The sequence below is a fragment of the Erithacus rubecula genome (genome assembly GCF_903797595.1).
Source record: "Erithacus rubecula genome assembly, chromosome: 3".
Taxonomy (NCBI): domain Eukaryota; kingdom Metazoa; phylum Chordata; class Aves; order Passeriformes; family Muscicapidae; genus Erithacus; species Erithacus rubecula.
Window position 1 is genome coordinate 106,762,359 of NC_136689.1, and position 20,124 is coordinate 106,782,482.

Consider the following 20,124-nt stretch of genomic DNA (forward strand, 5'->3'; position numbering starts at 1 on the left):
ATCGCCCCCACCGCGGACACGGGCCCGGGGCAGCGCTGGTGGGACGCGCGGGTCCGGCACGGTGCGAGACCGGCACCGAGCGCATCCCCCTCCTCGCCCGCTCCTGACGGAGCCGCGGCGTCGCGCCCACCTCCTCCCGCGGCAGGCCCCGCCCGCCCCTGGAAAAGGGGATGACATCATCCCTCTCGCCCCGCTCGCCCCGCCGCTCCCCGGCCCGCCCGCCGCTCCGGCAGGGATGGGGGGGTCCCGCCCGCACCCCTTCGGCGGAGCCGCGCCCTCGGGGGGCCCGCAGGGGGCTCCCGGCCCCGCCGTCCGGCCTCGCCCCTGCCCCACGCCCCACTACGTCATCCCTCCCACCGCCCCCTCTCCGCCGGTGCTGGCGGGGGAGCGTCTCCCGAGGGGAGCGCCGGGGCCGGGCAGCGGCTTCGCGGCGGCTTCAGCAGGCGCAGGGCGCCGGCGCACCATCGCGGCGCCGGCGCGGTGCGGCGGGCGCGGCTGCGCAGCGCGGCGGGGCGGGCGCGGCGGGCGGGCGGCGGGGCAGCTCCTGCGCTGACACCTGCAGCATGTGCCAGGAGCTGCAGCGGCAGCGGCCGCCTCTGCCTCTGCGCGGCGCGGCCGCCCCGCTCCGGCGCCGTGCGCGGCGGCGGCGGAGCAGGAGCAACTCCCGCTCCTCCCGGCGCGTCCCTCCTCCTGCCTGGCGCCGTGTGCCGGCGGCGGGTGCACGGTGACCTTACGGAGCGTGCATTACCTCACAGGTAAATATCAGCTGATCCGCCCCGGCGGCGGCGGGAGCAGGCGGCGGCGGGAGCGCACGGAGCCTTCCCGAGGTAGCGATGCCGAGAGCGGGGCAGCGGGTGCGAGGTGCCGGGCGGGGGGGCGCAGCCGCCTGTTGCCGTGTGCCCGCGCGGGGCGGGGGGCGCCGGGGGCTCCCCGTCGGCACCGTGCTCCGGGGGTGCGGGGCGGCCTGGGGAGGGTGGGCGAGGCGGGGGGCAGCCCCTCCGTTGTCCCCCGCCCTCCCCAGGCCGCCCCGGCGGGTCGCGCGGCGCTCCCGCTGTCCCCGGCGCCGCCGAGGCGCTCCCGCCGCGCCGGTGTGCACGGGCATGCGGCGCGGCACTCGCTCCCGCTCGCCCACCCTCCGCTCCGTGCAGCAGGTCCCGGGCTCCCTGGAGGCCACCTGGGCACCCGGTGGGCTGTCCCCGCTCGCCTGCTGCCGCCTCTTGCAGCCGGCTGAGGTAAAAGTGACGAAAGGACGGCGCCCCGCAGCGCAGCAGCGGCTGCCTTTACCTGTGCGTCCGCCGGCTCGCTGGCAAACTTTGGTGCTGGGCGGTGGAAATCTCGGTCCTTGCAGCCAAACTGGCTTGTTCTGCACTCCCATGCTAGAGACCAGCTACCACCCAAAGTGAAATACTGCTGGCGACCGCTGAAGCGGGTACTTAATCACCGGATCCACTTCCCAGCACGGTTGATGCTTTAGGTAGTACTTTAGTAGTACTTCAGACATGGGGGGAAGCAGTGTTGTCTGGTGACCCTTGATAGTTTCTGCTGACCCAGATGTTAAAAGGAGACGTTCACCAAGTAATAAGTAGCATCACAAATTTGGTGCTAGTAGGCTTTCAATATATTGTGTTGTGTTTGAAGTTTTGTAACTTGCTGTTCAGTTCTGAACATGGACCTATGCTTCTCCCCTTGTTATTTGGTTACAGAAATATTTTAAGAGTGGGGGTGAAACACGGGTTCTGTGGTTTAACAGTGTCATTACCTATCGAGCTGTTTTCATAACTTTTACCTGGATACCAGGTTGTCTCTCACACCTGTGACTGCCACATGACCAGCCTGTTAAAATTATGTCAGCTAAAGATTCATAAGTTCTAGGTTTTTAAGTCAGCCTGGTTTCTGGTTGTCAAAGGGTAAGTGAGCATGAGATAAGAACCAATGCCATGTCTATTTTAAGTTCATGTCTTTATATCGCTCCTCAAAAGAGAATGATCCTACTGACACATTTTTGGATTTCACCTTCCTGTTGCAGTCAAGGTCCTGTATTTATTTAAAGTCTGTATTCATTGCAGTGGATGATTTTGTGGGTTTTTGTGGATTTTATTTTTTCTTTTTCATAAGACAGGTGTAAAACTCAGATGAATGCCTCAGAATAAATCTTGCTTTCCTATAGAAAAGCACACATATAATACCATCTCCTGGCTTGACCTCTCAGTGGGATATAAATGTAGTCAGAATGAGATGCTGTTGTCTTGCAGTGGTGGTAGTAAATATAAAATTGCATACCTGTGCCCTCTGTGATCACAAGCAAGTGGATAGTTTATGCATGTAATGCTCAGTATGTGTGGCTCCCCAGTGGTGTGTAATCATTTCCACAAGCAGTTTTCAGTGTGTTACTGGTTGTGCATGCCAGTGCCCAGCATGGCTGAACTGTGCAGGACCAGCCACCATAGATTCAACTCTCTCTGCAAAGTAGCTCAGGAGCCAGTTCTGAGAACAAACCTGTGGCAGTGATCTGTGCTCTAGATTAACACACTGATTCTGTGACTAAAAAACAGAATAAAAGCACAAGGTGCATTATGGTAAACTGCTAGATACCAATCCCTTAAGGTTTAGAGCAAGGTGAGGGATGAATAGTTTTATTTGGCTTTTGAAGGTTTATTCCTGTATTAATTATTCCCTTGATTTCTACAGTTGTATGCTGTCAGACTGTAGAGTAGACTTTCTCCTCTTACGCATTTTACCCAGTATAAATCCATTCAAAATTGCCTGTAAGGGTCAGCACTGATCTGACTTCCATTCCAGGCAAATAATCAGATATAATTGCATTGAAATCAATGAATATATGCAGACATGAAGCTGTGAGAAGAAAATGGGCCTCATGGTGTTTTATATTTGTATAGCTGAAAGCCAAAAATAGCTGTTGTAAACAGAGTGTGTCCTTTTGGGAAGAAGCAGTCAATGCCTACCTTAGAGTTGTTCAAAGTTTCTTGTGTTTCAGCAGCCTTGGGTTAGAAAAGTGAATGCAGCAGTCTTGCAATGAGAATTGTTTCAGAGAAACTTTCTGTTCCTGTGACTAATCTCCTTCTCCTTAATTCCATGTTGTTAACCTTAGCATGCCCATATTGACACCACTAACATTTGGAATGGGCTGCTTTCTCAAACAGGGTTCCTTGAGTATGTTTCCAGGTATAATAGGGTTAATTCCAATGACTATATTTTAAACTGCTGCTCTTTACATTAATTATGTGTATTCCTATCTCTAGTTTTAACAACAAAAATGTAATTAGCATGGAATGTTACATTCCAATTAGTTTTGCAGTGCAAATAGGGATTATAGTTGATGGGTAAGCCTGACATGTACTGCATGACTTGTCATGTTTTTCCTGGAGAGAGGGGAGTCTTGGGTCTGAGTCACCATGGAAGAACATGGAGCCCCGTAGGCATAAAACTGGTGCAGTGGAGTGATGAGTCAGATCTCTTATCTTTAAATTCTGTATTATGTGGTATTCATGCATGGGGTGCATCACATTCATTGTGCACCTAGGCAAGTAACTAACAGGCGGAAAACTCACTTAATCAGACCTCTGACTCGCCTTTTCTTTGCAGAGTTGGTCCTACTTCTGTGGAAATGAAAGGCTGCTGGTTAGGATCATGTAGGAAATCACTGTGTAGTAACCTGTGGAGCAAATCAGCTCTGCCAGGCTATACCTAGTCATTTCTTACATTGTTTCAAGTTCATGTAATATGACCTAATACTTAAATTCCACTTTTGTGTTGTAGAGTTGAATTAGCTTTTTCAGACTCCTGGAACAGGATAAAGAATAGCAGAGTAAGAGCAGTGTTGCATCTTCATAGACCCCACTATTTGTTAAGCTAAATGACTTTTCATGAGTATTGCTGTGGAATGTCAGTATTGTTTCTTTTTCCAGAGGAAACTGATGTAACTGCTAAGCTAATGAAAATAATTGAAATTTCTTAGAAGTGGTAGCCTCAGAAATGTGTTAAACAGCAAGAGTGAAGATTTGCCCATGCAGCTGTTTTCAGAAACAAAACAAAGCCTTACATCAGAGGTGTCTTCACTTAGACACTTACTGTGAACTTCTTGAATAGTAATCATTAATAACACTACCTTCTCAAGCTAATGGAGCATGAAGGTTCCTTGATTTATAATCATTTGGGAGCAGATGCTTGAAATTCTGTCCACTTACACAAAAAGTGTAAGAATGACACTTTTGCTGAAAACTGGGAGGAAATTATATATGGAACTATCAGAAGGGCTTGAAGAGAGTAATTCAATATCTGCTTCTCCAGTGTCATCACAAAAGCTACTAGAGAGACTGTGTTTGGAAAAAATTACATGAGGTTTCTACTTGAAAATCATCGCTGAACATTATTGATCTGTGTATTTTTAATCTCCTGTATGTAGCCAGTTACCATATTGTGATTGCTGCAGATGTTAGCACTGGTTTTGGGGTAGGCTGTGTGTGTGTTCATGGTCTTGCAAAAAAAGCTTCTGTCTTCTCACATTGCCTTAAATTGGAAAACTGTTACAATGAAGACATATGGAAAACCATGCAAGAAAGATGTGCAAATTTAGGTCTAAATTGAACAAATTCCAATTAAAGCGTAAGTGCTTCATCTGTTTTTAAGTTAGATGCATCTATTCTTTAGATGTATAGATATCTAGTGTCACTTGTGGAGAAATCAGTGTAGGGATGGTTTAGCAGTCTCAACAACTGAGATGAAATGCCAAGCCTGTGAGAACTTGGAAATTGCAGTGGTCTTTGTGTGCTGGTGTGGAGATGACCAAATCTGAGACTAATTGCCCTGACTCTGTTCACTTCAGTAGAGCCAGGTTTTTGGCCTGCTGCTTAGGACAGACAGGTCTGAAATGTATGGGGCAAAATCCTCCCCTCAATTATGATGACATAAATCCAGTCTTTGTGTATTTTCTCCATCCCACTTGAAGAGAGGAGGAGATCACAACTGTTAGATTTACCTATGGCATATCCACAGCTGCTGCTAGGGACTACAATTGTTTCATGCAGTGCCTTTACTATAAAATGTGTGATGTCATCTCCTCTTGGAACCACTGTATTTGTGCTGATTATGTGAGAAGTACCACTGACAGTTCACATGCATATGCCACAAGGACCCAGAGGGAAATCCTGAGCCGTACCTTTTATTGTACAGAGGCTGCATTTTTATAGGGATGCTCTCTCTAACAGCCTGTAAAGGGAAATACAGTGATTTCTGTAATTGTTCAAAAGAGATTACAACTTAACAGAATTCCATCCTATAGCATAACAAAGTACAAAAATAAAGGCTCTTTTCAGTTAAATCTTTCACCAGACTGATGTCAAGAAGCAATGCAATATCTCAAATGATTTGGTCTTTTTTAATCTTCTTAGCTGGAAGAGATGTCAGAAGAGCCATTCAAAATTGAAGTAGATGATACATGTGGAATTTCCTCATGTTATGGTCTGGATGTCTACTTATTTTGCTTAAGAAGAAATTCAGACTTCAGAAGCACACTTGATTTTCTTTTCTCTTGGTGCTGACAAGCTCTGCTTTGGCTTAGTGGTCTAAAGAGGTAACAGCAATTAAAATGTCATGTGACAGCAATGTCTATAAACTGTTTTGTGATGTAAGTATCATAATGTATGATTTTTCTGACCTGATTAAAATCAACAGGGGAAAGAATCTTTCAGCATTATCTCCAGCTTTTCAAAAGTTCAGCTGGGACTTCTTCCTGACCCCTAAGCCCTCACACAGTGGGTGTGAGTGGAAGCTCATTTAACTGGTAAAACCCCTCCATAATGAAGTTTGACCATGTTGATCTAAATAAAAACATGATATAATTTTGCCCTTGGGCCTTCCTGGGGAGCAGAGGAGCTGCTGGTTTAGTGCCAGAATTTGCTTGTCATGCTCACGGGTGAATAGACCCATTGAACAGTGAGTCCACATTGAACTGTTCGTCTTGGCTCATTCAGGGAGGCAGAGCTGTGTTTGCATCCCACTTGGCACGAGTGAGGATGGGTGAGCTGATTCCACCCAGGAGGAATAGCCACATTGAGAGGTTCTGAAGCAGGTTTCTAGTGGCCAAGTCCACAGGTGCCTGGAGGAAAAGAAGAGTAGAAGATAGAGCAACATTTCCTGGCATGTTGTTATTGTCATTGAGAAAACCCCAATGCAAACCATGACCCACCTCTGTCTTCATGCAATGCAAGTATAAAAGTAAAGGTCAGCTTTAAACAGAAATGTGAGGAGGAGCAGCACGAGCAAGATGATCCTCTTGGAAAGATTTGGGCTGAACTGAAGATCTGATGCATGTTGTTCTGCTCTTGACTCATGGTTCCTGGCCAGCTGGAGTTTACTCACCAGCTCTGCACGGAAGGAGCTGCCTTTTGTAGGTTATTTGTCTGTGCCCTTAAGCCTCACCAAACATCCCTGTGTAGTGGCTACTTACATCTATTGAGTTGTCTCACAATTCCCCTGTTGTACTTGACTGGTGCCAAAGTCAAAGTTAAATGATGGCTGGCCTGTGCTCAGCCACAGCAGCATTGCCCACTACAATCACCTCCACAAAGCAGGGCTGGATCACAGTCTGAAGGACCAGTCAGCTCTCCTCTTTTCTTTCCTCTTTAAAATCTTCCTTGCTTTGGCATGCCTGCCAGTGGTCGTGCTCCTGTGGTGTGCCACACAAACTTGAGTGGTGCTGGGAGGCTTTCATCCCTGGAGAAAGGAGGGCTCTTGGCTGCCCACCAGGGTCCATCACTGCCTGACAGTTCTGCTTTAGTGAAATGGACCGACCAACGTCTCAGTGGGCACAGTGCCAGCCTGGCAGATGGGCCTGAATGTGGGCAGCCAGCAGAGAGCACACATGTGTGTAGATGTAGATAATTGTATGTATGGGTATAATAAATAGGGATCTTTGCAATTTGAAAAAAGGTGCTGAAGCCAAAGGCTGAGTACCAAAGCAATGAGCCTGCGGAGAGACTTTTTTTGGACGGGGGTATGTGAGAGTGCTCAAAGGAAGGATCTGTGCTTTCCTTGTTGCTCTCTGCTTGCAGTTTTTCAGATTATGTAATAAACAAAGGAGGCTATTTAGTCTTTTGAATCTAGGCACTCTTGTAACTACAACTGGGAATGTTGAAAATGACACTTTACTGCAGTGAATTTCCTTACAAACCACTTGGAGCTTGCTACCAGCTCAGATTCCACCAACACGGTTACTGGTACAGCTTGAGATCAGTGGAAATTTGTGCATGTCATACTTTTTGTTTTGAATTGCATTTTAAAGTGTGAAATACTAAAGTGAGCAAGAGTTGTGTGGAAATCAGTTGTCAGTACAAAACATACCAAACTTTCTTCATAAGTCATAGCTTCAAAATTCTTTGTGTACTTGGCCATAGTCCCTAGCTAAGCCCCTTCCATGGATGGCAGTCAGCTAACACATGCATGCAGGCCATATATTAGTTGATAGTTAAACATGTATAATTCTTTTGAAGACATTAACATTAGTTGCATCTCTACAGAAGGGACATAGGAAAGATAGGTGATTTGAATTTTTCTGCACATGAATATGGTTCAAAAGCCCATTTTCCTAATGTTATAGATGTGATGCTGGAGAATCACCCGACTTTGCTGTCTCAGGGCACGCGGGTTTCTTGCTTGAAGGTCCAGCTCTCACTAGGACAGAGCCCTTGTGGATTGCAGGATGAATAACATCACATACCCAGCTGGAAATTGCCATTGACTTCTCTTAAAATTCTGGAAGGTCTGTGGATGCTGGTTTTTTTGAGCTGATAAGGCAAACCAAGGATCTGCGATTTTTGGCAAATTCCGTAATAAGCTCTGGATACTCTCAGTATAAAAGTAGAGATTCAGCTTTATCTTTCTAGGATCCTTAAGTTAGATTAGCTGGAATTACTGGGATAAGAAAAATCTTTTCTCAAATCCTGGAAATAAATGACATTTGCCAGATCTAATGTAATCCCTTTATGCTTAACCTGAAGACATGGCAGCTGCTGGTGTGACTCCTGAATCAGATACTCCTGATTTCTAAGTGCATGCAGTCCACAGAGAAATTTTGCAAGCCAGCACATTAAACGCACTGGGGCAGACCTATGGAGTGTGTTTTGGCTTAAAGAACGGGACCAGGCTTTTGTTGGGGACTAACCTACCTGGTGAGGTGTCCAGAATGAGTGTGAGGAAAGCAGTGTTCTGGAGAGGGGAAATAATGAGATAATTTCTTAGGGCAGGGATTTTAAAAAGCATTTAAAACTCCTGCAGGTTTCAGAGGCAGATATTTGCTCCTGTAATGGAAATGATAACACCATTCCTAGTCTGAGTATGATGTCTGACATGTATGCACACTTTTATTAAGTTCTTATTTTTAGGCTTCCAGACATTTACCATGTGACTCTGCTAATTTTTTCCCTTCTTAAATATTAACCAGGACCAGCAGTTCAGTGGTGGTGTGCACTAGTTAATGGGTACTACGGAAATTTAAATCCCCTGTGTTGGAATTCTGCAAGTTTTGACTCATTTAATTCTTCTCTCCTTAGCCCAAATCATCTACCATTTCTCTTTGTGTAGGCTAGAAGGAGTACAGGCTCTAAGTCTCAAGGGGTTTTTATCAGTTTTCTTATCACTTGCATTCAGCTGCTTCTGGTGAGACTGTTAGGAAAACACAGGTGTAGTCCTTCAAACGACTGGGAGAGGACAAAGGGAAAGAAAAACAGGATGCAGGAGAAAGGAGGAGGACGAGGAGGTGGATTGTTAAAAGGGGAAAGTGGGATGGAGAAAAATAGTGTGTGAAAGAAGAAAAAAAAAATGCAAAATGGAAGGGTAGGAAAAAGAAAAAAATCCCTGAAGACAGCAAAAAGAAAAGGAGAGGAAAGGAGGAAAAAACCCCAACTGGATCATCTGGTGAGAAGGATGTACTATGGTAATTAAAATTAGTACATGCTCCAGTTAGGTTCCTTTTCTCTTAACGTGACAGAGCACGACTGATTTTGCAAAGGCTTATTTGGCAAAGCGTCTCATTTGACCTCACAGGACTACTTGCAGGAGGAGTTCTCTGGAGAAGATCAGTGTTAGCAGCAGCAGGGTCAGTTTGCTGGGTGTGTGAAGCCCACAGAAAGGACAGTGGAAGCTGAACTGCATCACACTGTGCTCTGTATAACCTTCTGCAGAGAAAGGTGACACATACTGTAAATACTGCAATATTAGAGTGACTCAAATAGTAGTCCCTGCTTCTGTAGACAGATACAGAAATCTTCTGTATACAGTGCATTTCTGAAAAGGCACTTTACTAATTTTTCCTTCATGACCCCTGTTTATCTAGTCATATCAAGACTGAAATTATGATGGACACCTGCATGGAACTTTTTTGCACAGAAAAGGTACACAATAGCTATTGTACAAGATAGTAACTTAAAATGAAACTGCTTAGTACATTTCTCTGCATTAAGCATTAGCCAGTCGTCCTTAAGCAGAAGAATAGGTAGAATACTTTCATGTTTTGGTGAAATGTATGTTTCATTTGTCCCATTGTAGTGCTCTTCTGTTCCACAGGGAATGCTACCTTTCTGATACCATAGGAGCTCCATATTATCCTTGCTTTTTGCATTTACACATAAGTGTTACCTATCTTCATTTTTTAAATGAGCTGAGAAAGATAATTATTTCTGCACAATTTGTGGCATTTTTTTTTCTTTCTACATATGAAAGCACATAGTAGGGCTTATAAAACTCTCTTGATTTGTTGTAGGCAATCACACTTTTGATGGTGCACTTGACTATCAGAACAAATGACTTCTTTACCATAAGCTCCATTCCAAATAATGATTGTAATGTTAGTGGGCTTAGTGAAGCAGTGGGTTATATTACAGTGACTGCAAAGCATGAAAACCTACTGTGTCTTTCTGTCATAAAAAGGCCCTGCCTGTGCTGTAGATCCTGTGAAGAATTTGTAGAGATACTTGAAAGGATAAAACACTGTATAAATTCCTAAAGTTCAAAGAGAAAATACCACTCAGGATAAAAAAAGGGAGCTTAGCCCAGCAGCAGCTTAACCACATATGACAGATCTAGTGCTAAGTCCTGCGCCATCAATGCAAATGTTTCTGGAGTTCACCAAGTAGCCAAATAGAAAAACTAGAAGAAATGCTTTGAGGATACTGACCTGGGGAGAGGGGCAGAAATAAAGGCATGTGCTTCCCAATAAATGATTCTTATTCTCTGGGCAGGATGTGAACAGGGAAGGTTTAAGGCATGCACAGCTAGATTTGTGTTACATTTCCTGTGAAAACTACATTTAAAGACATTAATATGTGTTTGTCTGTATTTCTGTGGAAATATGCCATAAATAAAATTGGGAGCCATGGAAGTTGGGCATCCTGTTAGAATAAGATAGGGAAAGGTCACACCAGGCCTAAACAATGTTTTTGAGTGCTGAGAGTTAAAAAAAAATCATTAGCTATGCCCTCCTTTGGTTGCCATATAATGGCATGAACATTTTATCAAACCTGATCACATTTAGGCCATGAGGGTAATCAAAAGTGCAGTAAGAAGGCTGGTTCAGAGGCCACTCTACTTCTAGCTACTTCCCTTTGACCTTCAATACATGTGCTGGACTCAGCTGTTACCCTGCCTGCTCCTCACAGAAACATCCCACATATGTTGGGATGGCCTCCCTCCCTCCCCCTGCAGCTGCTCTTGTTCTCTGCAAGCCCAAGGACCCTTTCCTGTCCTGCCAGTGGCACCTGCATTGAAGCTGCTGTCTTAACCACTGCTGCACATGAACATGCTAATCATCTCAGTAATCAATTGCACTGGCTGTCACACAGAATGACACAAGCCCTGGTGGCTTTGGCAGGTTGCTGTCACTGAAGATGGGCAGGGACAGCTTGTAGGAGTGTCCGAGGAAAGGAATGACACAAGAGCATTTTAGCAGCTGTGCTGGTACCAGCTGCTCTTCCAGACTTTTTACCCTGTGGCCACAGTCTTGTCTCAAGTAGTGAGAACCTTTGGAAGGTGGGAAGTGATGTTGTATCTGGAAGACCTTAATGCTAAATAGAATGAAGTGGACACATTTCATGCTAATTGCTGCCCTAGGAAAGAAGGTGTGAGGTTGTAGTCCCTGCTGTGAGATGATCATGCTTGTTACAGGCCATATTGTGGCTTTCTGGCCCTTGCTGGTGACCACAGGGGTAGAAATGGTTTGTATTGCTTTTGTTTATTCATAGGGAAGGGAAGAGAAGAAAGATGGAGCTGCATTTCTGTTCTGAAGCTAAAGTACAGGCTAAAGGTATTCTTTTTTTCCCAAGGATCTGGGTTTTTTTTAGGAGACTGCAGCAGTGTATTCTAAGCAGTCACAGGAGCTTTAATGACAGCTGTTTTGCTTGAAAGCCTGTATCTGTCAGTGTCTGTAACATGGTTTGATGTAATCCTTTGGATTTCCTCATGTTTAAAAAAGCTGCAGAGTCTTCTTTGCCTACCAAAACACATTTAACAGTTGAAATTTTAGCAGTGAATATTTCTAAAACCTGCCACTTTGCACATACTGTGTTTGATGATCCTTCTGTTTATATATTTTTAATACATCTCTCACCTTAATCTGAATATCCAGTTAAGGATATGGCGGAAGAAAGTAGGGGAGTTTAGAAGAAAAAGAAACAGAAATAAAGTAAATAAATAAAGAAATAAAGCAGAAACCTTAGTAGTCCCATATGTCTATGCCATTTGCTGCTCAAAACTAAGGAAAAAGATTTAAAAACAAAATTGTCTTTCAGAGCATACCCTTATGCCTGTGAGTCAATGTCATCTTGCTGCTCAGGTGTTGAGAAGGTTTGTCCTTGAAACCCAGATTTCCCTCACATACACTGACATGTGTTTTGGAAGACCTTGAAATTACACAATGGAAGGAGAGCTGAAGCTGCTGCCAGAGCTACAAATGGTCACAGTTACCCCGTGACCCTTTCATTCCATGGCTCTGGTGCTGCAGATGGGAACTGTGGGGCTGCAGGCAGGTACTCAGCACTGCTGGGGTGGCTGCCCCTTTGGCCAGGTGGGGATGTGCAGGTGTACCACTGAGGATCTGCAGGATGCAGATGTTATCCTTCCTTTGAACATCAGCAGCTAGGGGCTGTGGCTCACCTCCCTTTTTTTTTTCCTTTTTTTTTTTTTTTTTTTTTTTTGGCCCCCAAGATGCTGCCCATTTTCTGAAGCAGGAATTCTTGAGAGGGGACAGTATTGACTGGTGTGGTGGGTCCTGTGGCTGCCTCCTTGCTCAGAATGCAGAGGAGAGGGGGATATAACATCTGACCTTAGCACTCCTGAGTTGGCTGTTTGGAAACCAACCAGGGCACTTGAATTAACTGCTATTTTTCCAGGAGTTTCTCTGTGGCCTCTGTTTAACAGAGAGAAAAGGTGATGTTGTCCCATTGGTATTACGATTTACACCCCAGTTTGTTGAAACCAACATGCCAAGCTACAAAGGTACTTGTTTCTAATTACCCAGTATTATCAGCATCTTAGCTGGATGGCTGTGAAGGGGCTTTGAGGAGTGGGGGGAAAGATGCTTGGTTTTTCATGGTGATATTCTTCCTTTCCTTGCTTTTCTTTGTTTTAACTTCTTTCTGCTGAAATGACAGCAAAGCTTGCATGTTGTAGTTAGCTCTTCACACGTCTATTTCCATTTAAAGAATGCAAGGTACTGGGCCAGTCCACATTTTTCTAGTGGTCTTCAAACACAGTAGTTGAGAACAATGTGTTGCTTTATTTGCAAAACCCCAAACCAGAAGGTTATCACTTCCTTGTCTCTGTCAGCCTCATAGCAGTGGAACTTCCTGGACCTCTTGCTGTCTGCTTGGCTAAGTCCAAAGAATCCCTTGTTAACATGGGGTTAAAAATTCATTAAGAATATATTTGCTCTTTATGCATTACCTCAAATTGTATTATACTTATATTTGGAAAGAGCACATCAGCAATTGGAACATAATTTAGGATAAGTTTTTAAATGGTGTTAGAGTGTTTAAATTGAAGCTCCAGCACACACTCATACACAGTCCTTGAATTATCAAAACATTTGTTAGTGTTTGTTATGTGAGCAGTGTGGCTGGAAGCTCAGACCTTGAAAAGGCTTTACTATTTTTTTCACAGCTTATTTTTCAGAGTTTATTCCTATTGTTTCCTTTTATTTTTGTTTTTAAAGAAGCCAATCCTCCCCTACCTTGCAAGAGCTGAGTGTTTGATGTGACTTTGTTTTGGAAGGTGGTAACACCCACTTGCATACTATTTGTGAATCATCAATGTCATTAGATATTAAGGTGTTTAGCTGGATTTTGAAAGGCAGGGTTGTGCTCTGTGTTGTCTGTGCATCTGTATTAACTGTATTCTTAACTGTTGTGTTTTTCTACTTGGCAAGTATTCCTAGCAGCAACTCCTACAGCAGTTCCTTCTAAACCTTCAGCATTTGTAACTGTACTGTTGCCACTGGGTTTTTCAATATTCTATTTTTAAGTCTCCCTTTTAAAAACAAAATACATGGGACAGTTATCAAGAATTGTAGCAAAAAATCTATCCTAGCTCCTAAGCCTTTTAAGCAAAATACAGAGCAGTACAGCTAATTTGTGCCTTCTCATATAAAAGGAGAGTGTAACACATAATCTAGGCAGTAAATCCTTAGCTCCAGAAATTCATACAGCTCCATTAAAGTCACTCTTGAGGGAATGTGCTATGACTGTTCCCTGTGTGTTTCCTGTGAAGTATACAGTGCATACACTGGGGCAGGATCAAACTACAGCTGCACCAGAGGAGGGAAATAGGTGCCTGAATATATACAAACATGCATGTCTGCAAAGGTGAGGTGGCAGAATTTCTTAGTGTACTGGGGACAGTCAGTGAGGGAGGAGCCAGTGGTAATGCAAACAACAACAGAAGTAAAGGTAAGGAATGAGCAACAGGCTTTTTGGAATTACTTGTAGAGTGTCTCACAAAAACACAACTGCAGAGAGTAAGTCAATGCCCTAAGAACATGGATTGCAATGGTCTGAGTCCCTTTCAAATGGTGTGGAGTCCTTGCCTGCCTTAATCTCAGAGAGACTTGTTGCAGTGGAGGGGGGGATGTTTTGAAATCCAAGAATTATTCTCTTCCTCTCAGTGACCCGACTGAGGATGAACACATTTCCCATTTGTAACTGGAGTATATTAAGTCAGCTCATAAGTCAGCCAGTGTCTCACTGTGGGGCTTTAAAGTTCCAAAGAGGTGGGAGTTCATCCATTGTTTTATTTACTAGCCATATAAATTTGTCTTCTTTGGTATTTAACTATTGTATTCCCAGATAACACTGGTCACTGCTAAAAGTAATGATTTGGTTTTGTCAGATTTAAGTGTATTTAATAACATTGTCAAATAACAAATGTTTCTATTTCTGTCAGTACACCTCCTTCATAGCTCTTGCAGCACAAATAGGAAAAAATGGTATCATGAAAACTTTGGGAGCTGATATTAGAGCTGACTATCTGTGGGAATTTCTGTGTGCAATCCCAGGTGGTTTAGCATGACTGAGATGCCAAGTTAACCCCTGGGTGCAGAGGGAAGGCTTCAAGGTCGAATAATAAGAAGTTATATCCTTCCATGTTTTGTACACTTATTTCCTAATTTTTTTCCTACTTGAGCACTTCATCAAAAATAAGAGGCAAACATTTTTTCTAGTTTGTTTTTCAAGTGGTCTTGAACTGACAACACAAGAAATCCGTAGACCAAAGGACAGTATTTTGAGAAGGTTGCAAATGTCTGAAAGTAGAGATGCAGAGTATATTTACCTCAGCCATGATTTTACTGCCATAATAAGATTTTTTTTTGCTTTGCTGCATACACCAGGACTTTAAGATTATGCTAGCTTATGCTGAGCTAAATCCAGATACGGGATTTGGTTGTAATATGTACAAGGAGAGGTTTGTGTCTGCAAAAAGTCCCTACAATCCCCTTTCCATGAGAGCATATTAGTGGGCTGAAAGGACTGCATTGCACAGTACTTCCATGCAATCCTGGCTGAATTAATTGTGACCTTGCTTTTCACAACTCTGCAAGGCTCCTGAGGAGCCAGGGGGTAACTTCATTGGGCTCCTTCCAGATGGCAGTGTTCTTTCCCTGCAGGTGTTTGGTGTTGCTGAGGCTTGTGTTGACGAGAAGCATGTGAACATGTCAGTGAGTGATGCTCTCCTCTGCTTTGTCCTTCTCTGAGTGATGCTGTCCATGTGCAGGGACTGCAGGAGAGGCACCTCCTGAGCCTGGACAGCCCACACCAAAGGTCTCCCACCCCATACTCTGCGTGTTCCTGAGCAAATCCTTGTGCTCCCCCTCAGTAGGAGCATCCACAATGGCTGGAGCTTAACTACTATCATTTGGTGATTCATTTGCAGTGCTTATTTTCTAAAAATTGCATAGGCTGTTCTCAAAAGAAAGGCGAAGAAAAAAAGCAGCTGTTATGAAAAGAGAGGAAGAAAAACTCACACATACAAAACAGAGCTTAAAAGAACCAAACCCACATTGTTAGGGGAGGGGAAAACCCCCAAAATTTGCCATGTCTTATCTCTGAAAAAGATCAGAAATAGATCTTGGAGCTACTATTTGTATTTTAGACGATTAACAGCTGTACTCTAATAACGAAAAGATTTAAAAACAATTCTGACTTACATTTCTTAATTTTGTGGGTTTTCACAGAGAATAAACCAGAAGTTTTTCCCTCTTCTGAAAAAGATGTGATTTAATATTCAGTTCTAGTGAATTTTAGACGTGTGATACTGATACTGAAATAAACACTGCTTTGTAAGTGATCTAAGAAGCATCAGAACAGACCAGTCCAACTTCTGTTGTATCACTGAATACAAAGAGCAACTTCATTGTGCCTCTCTTTATTCTAGCACAGCTTATATAGAATTTGATTTAAAAAGCAGAAAATTGACATGACTGGAAAAAAGAAAGAAAAAGTTAATCTTCAGTGCTGTGGTGGAATGTTTTGCTAAAAGCTTTTGCTTTCTGTGTAAATTGATCAACAAAAAACTGTAGCCAAACCCACTACTTCTCATTCAGATATTTAAAAATGTTTCATTTAAAAGTTATCAATAAAAAGTTTTTAATGTTGCCAGATTCATTGTTTTCTTTACCTCAGTCTGAACTTATGTTTTTTTTTTCCTTTCTGAGCCACTGCAGCACTTCATACTTTCAGTCTCCTACTGTGTCAGGTTTCCCAGCCTGAAGATACTTGTTTTCTTGGCATGTCATCACTATGCAGCTTCTGTGCCCAGTGGGGAGGTTGTATTTTGCTGTCCAAAAGCAGCTCCATAGTCCAGTCTACAAGACACCAAAATTAGAAATCTGCTGAGATCCTCCAGCAGCTCAGAGAGATACAGTTTATCCCAAAACAAAAACACTCAGCCTGTTTTGAAAGTGATGCATTTTCTCTGCATGAATTAAACTTGGCTTTTAATGAAGTACTTCATTTGATTTTGCTGATGGAAGATTGCAGTTTTCAGCTCAAGTTTAAGCACTTCCGTGCTAAAATTTCTGCTGTTTGGTTTTGTTCTCCTGACCAAGTCTCTTCCAGGACTCTCTTAGTCCTTGTTTGCATGGGTTGTAACTGGGAAATACCCTTGTTGTAAAGGCTTCTCTTCTGAGATGCATTTCCTGTTCTTACAAGCAGGGAGCTATGGAACCAATGTTCTTTCTCAAAGTGGAAGAAACGTGTCAAGGTCAGATGATAAATTTCCTTGCAGACTAATATGCGGATTTATATTGAAGGTCCTGACCAACTTGAAGCCCAGTGAAACAAAAATTCCTGCCTGTGTGTGTATTTAAGGAATAAGCCACAGATGAGTCATGAATGCAGCATTACTAATGACCCTACCCACACCACAGCTGCTGAACCTTTCTGCAAGGCAGGATGAGCTGCAGACCTCCCCCAGATGCCAAGAACACCTCATCAGTATCTCTGGGTCTGATGGTCTCTGACAGGCTTTCAAAGCTGGCCCCCACCTTCTAGCTGAAGAGACTATGTAGAACCCCAGGAAAAAGATCTGTTCCTTGCCTCATGGATGATGTGACCCACCCACGTCCTTCCCTTGGCCTCACCTCCTGGGTGATGAAATCTCCCAACCCTCCAGTAATCCTTGTAGCTCTGAATTTACCTTTAAGTCATGAAGCTGCAGCAGAGAATCTCTGAATGAGTGAGTGAACACATGCAAGTACATGTAAACAGGAGAGAATGTGGTGATTTGTGCAATCTTAATATTCTGCCTATATGTCTATTAGCATTTTCTTTGATGGACGGGCTTTCCTTTGACATGCTTTTTAAAATTACCTCTGTAAAGGCATTTCATGAAAGTAAGGTAGGAATAGTTCAATGTTGTTTTAGAATAGGCTAAAATCCTTTTGTGGCTCTTCTCATTAAACAAGCCATTTTTCTTCCAGGGCAACACAAAATGGAAGTTGAAAGTAGGATGAGAGCAATTAAGATCCTAGAAGGGGTTGTGTAGAAAGCTAGGATTAAAGAAAGCTGAAGAGCAAAATTTCAGATGAAGAAGAAAGGACTAATAAATATATTGAAAGCTTTTGATGGTTGCAAAGTATGTAGAAGGGCAGCTCATTTAATTTCAGATTCTGTTTTAACTGCCAGTTTACTGCAACTGAAGGTTTTGGTTTCATTGTAAAGAAAATTTTGGGGAATGGTATTTCTTTTGCTCCCAAATGTGATTGGCAAAATATATTTAAAAGATTTGCCACATGAATGTGATTTCTCTCTCTTTTCATTAAAATCTAGATTTAGTATATTTTTTCCTTTTCTAAATGATATCTGTCATTCTTTTTTTTTCTCCTTTCTAATTTGCTTTTCTGTCTGGCTACTGTTGTGTCTTCTTTTGTGATGTTGCAAGCCCTTTTATTAAAAACAAGCAATTTTCATAAGAATCTTGCTGCTTCCTGGTTTGGAAGCTGCACGTGAGAGCTGCTGCCTTTTAAAGCCCTGTGCTGTGTCACAGTGGTGCCAGGAGAAGAGCCTGCAGTTGGATTGCTCCCACTCTCCCACTGCTAGAAGCTACTCATCTCCCTGGATGGGAGGTACCTGAAGCTTTCAGAGAGTTGCTTCTCAGGGGTTCTTTAGATGCTTGACCCGAGAGGTGCTTCTTAGAGCTGCTCAATCTGCTGCTGCATACTTGGAAAAGTGAGAGGTTTGAGATGAAACTCAATTGTTTGGATAAAATGGTGCTTTGTTGTCTTGCTGCCGTGTAAATGAACAGTTTCTGGGAGAGTTTAGTGGTGAACTGGAAGTATGAATTCAGAAACTTTGGGATTCAGGCTCTTGCTGGCTTCTCCACAAGGGAGATGGAGTTCTGCACACCTGTTTCAACACTACTTCATACCATAATGCTGGTGCTTTTTTGAGCCAGTACTGTGATTTCAGGGTGATTTATGTTGATATTCCCCATTTTCTTTTGAAAATAAAGTTTAAAACATTTTTTTTTGTAAATTTGGAATCAAATCATGCACCAAACCAGCTAATGTGAAACATTTCAGTAGTGCTATGCCATAGACCTGTTTGACGTCTAGGGCTTAATAAAGTAATTTTTACCTGTTAGGAGTAGGAGTTTGGATTAGAATTGCCTGTGCATTAGTATCCCTTAATCTGAATTAATTGATTCTAAAAAGTGCAGGTCAAGTGCACAAATCTACTTCATGAGCAAAGATAGTGGATTTTCAGTTGGGGTGCTGGAGATACAAGCCAATTTACATCAGTATATGCTTATTAGTGTTTTTCATACATCTGTTGAAAATTATTGTGTGATTTTATTCTTTTCTAGCATGTGTATTTGAAAATAGGAATCATATTAGTTTTCAAGCAGTGTTGGTTGTTCACTGAGCACCCAAAATAAAAAAGTAATAGCTGTATTTTAGAAAATAAGTGAAAAATCACTGCTAGCTCCTCCTTATGAGTTATGTTGTGAATGGGATGGTTTGTGTTGCAGAGCTATGATGTGTGTTTGAAAATTCTATTCAAGGAAGAGAGCTGAAAACAGGTTCAGTCAGCTGATGAGCTGGGTCTGCTTGTGTCTTTTTCTCCCACAGCAGGAGGAGGTATTTCTGATTAATCATGTTCTTCAATATTTGACAAAATATAAATCTGCTGTGATTTACAGACTTTGCTGAGGATGGATTAGAAATCAAGGAACAAGAAGAGGTTCCATGCATGGTGGGATTAGTGTGGAAAAGTTTAGTGCAAACTTGACCCTCTATCATTACCAATCTATCAGTATTCACAAATATGAATTAAAAATGTAACAGATACATTGACAGGTGTTCTAGTAGAGGCTTTCAATTGTCAAAGTTTTTTAAATTCCTTTTGGAAATACTTCTAAGAATTGATAGTTATCATTGTCTTTTCAGCTATAATTAATTATAATAATTAGAGCTCTGGACATAGATATTTAAGAACAGATGTGAGTAGAAAAAGCAATCTATGGCAGCAGTAACTTTATGCAAAGAGCTGTGCTTCCTACACAGTGGAGTTTCTTGCTGTAGGCAGTTCAGTGCATGTGTCTGTCCTCACTGGCTCAAATCCTGGAATAAACACCTTGATCTTCTTTTTGGGCAGATAAAGTGGAGCTGAGAAATGCTTTCTGAGACCTTTCAGATGAAAATCTAATACTAAATTGTTTCTGCTGCGCTTCATTAGAGGTGCTTGCAACTGGATTGCTATCGATTGCTTTTTCAATGCGATTCTGCATTTTAAAAAGCTACAAGAGAAAAATGACAGTGATAGATGTGTACCTTAATATCCCTCTGTCAGATGTGAAGGAAGCTGCAGTTCATCAATGGCCTGTTAACGGCAGAAAAGCCAATGACAATTCACAACCTGAAGGCTCTGATCCTACAGCCACTTGAGAGTTGTGTGTCTTTATTAATGTAAGCAACTGCACTGAACATCTGGGATTACTCACATCGATAAAACAACAGGAGTTTGAGTGATCCTGGAAGCACTACCTTGGAAGCTGTTCATGTAAGAAAAAGCTATCATCAGATAATCAAAGTCAGAAATGTAAGTATAAGAAGGGTGTCAGTGC

The 20,124-nt window shown here is 42.9% G+C and overlaps 1 protein-coding gene across 9 annotated transcripts in view; it reads left to right on the plus strand.

The window, feature by feature from the left end:
- Window positions 1-503: 503 nt before the first annotated feature.
- Window positions 504-20,124, plus strand: part of DTNA (dystrobrevin alpha) — a 219,254-nt gene continuing 199,633 nt past the window's right edge. For 3 of the 9 annotated variants that reach the window (XM_079299396.1, XM_079299402.1, XM_079299409.1), the window contains exon 1: window positions 504-755. The gene's annotated coding sequence lies outside the window, so the exon portion shown is untranslated. The remainder of the gene's footprint in view (window positions 756-20,124) is intronic. The other 6 variants (XM_079299414.1, XM_079299404.1, XM_079299407.1 and 3 more) reach the window with 3 other exon arrangements.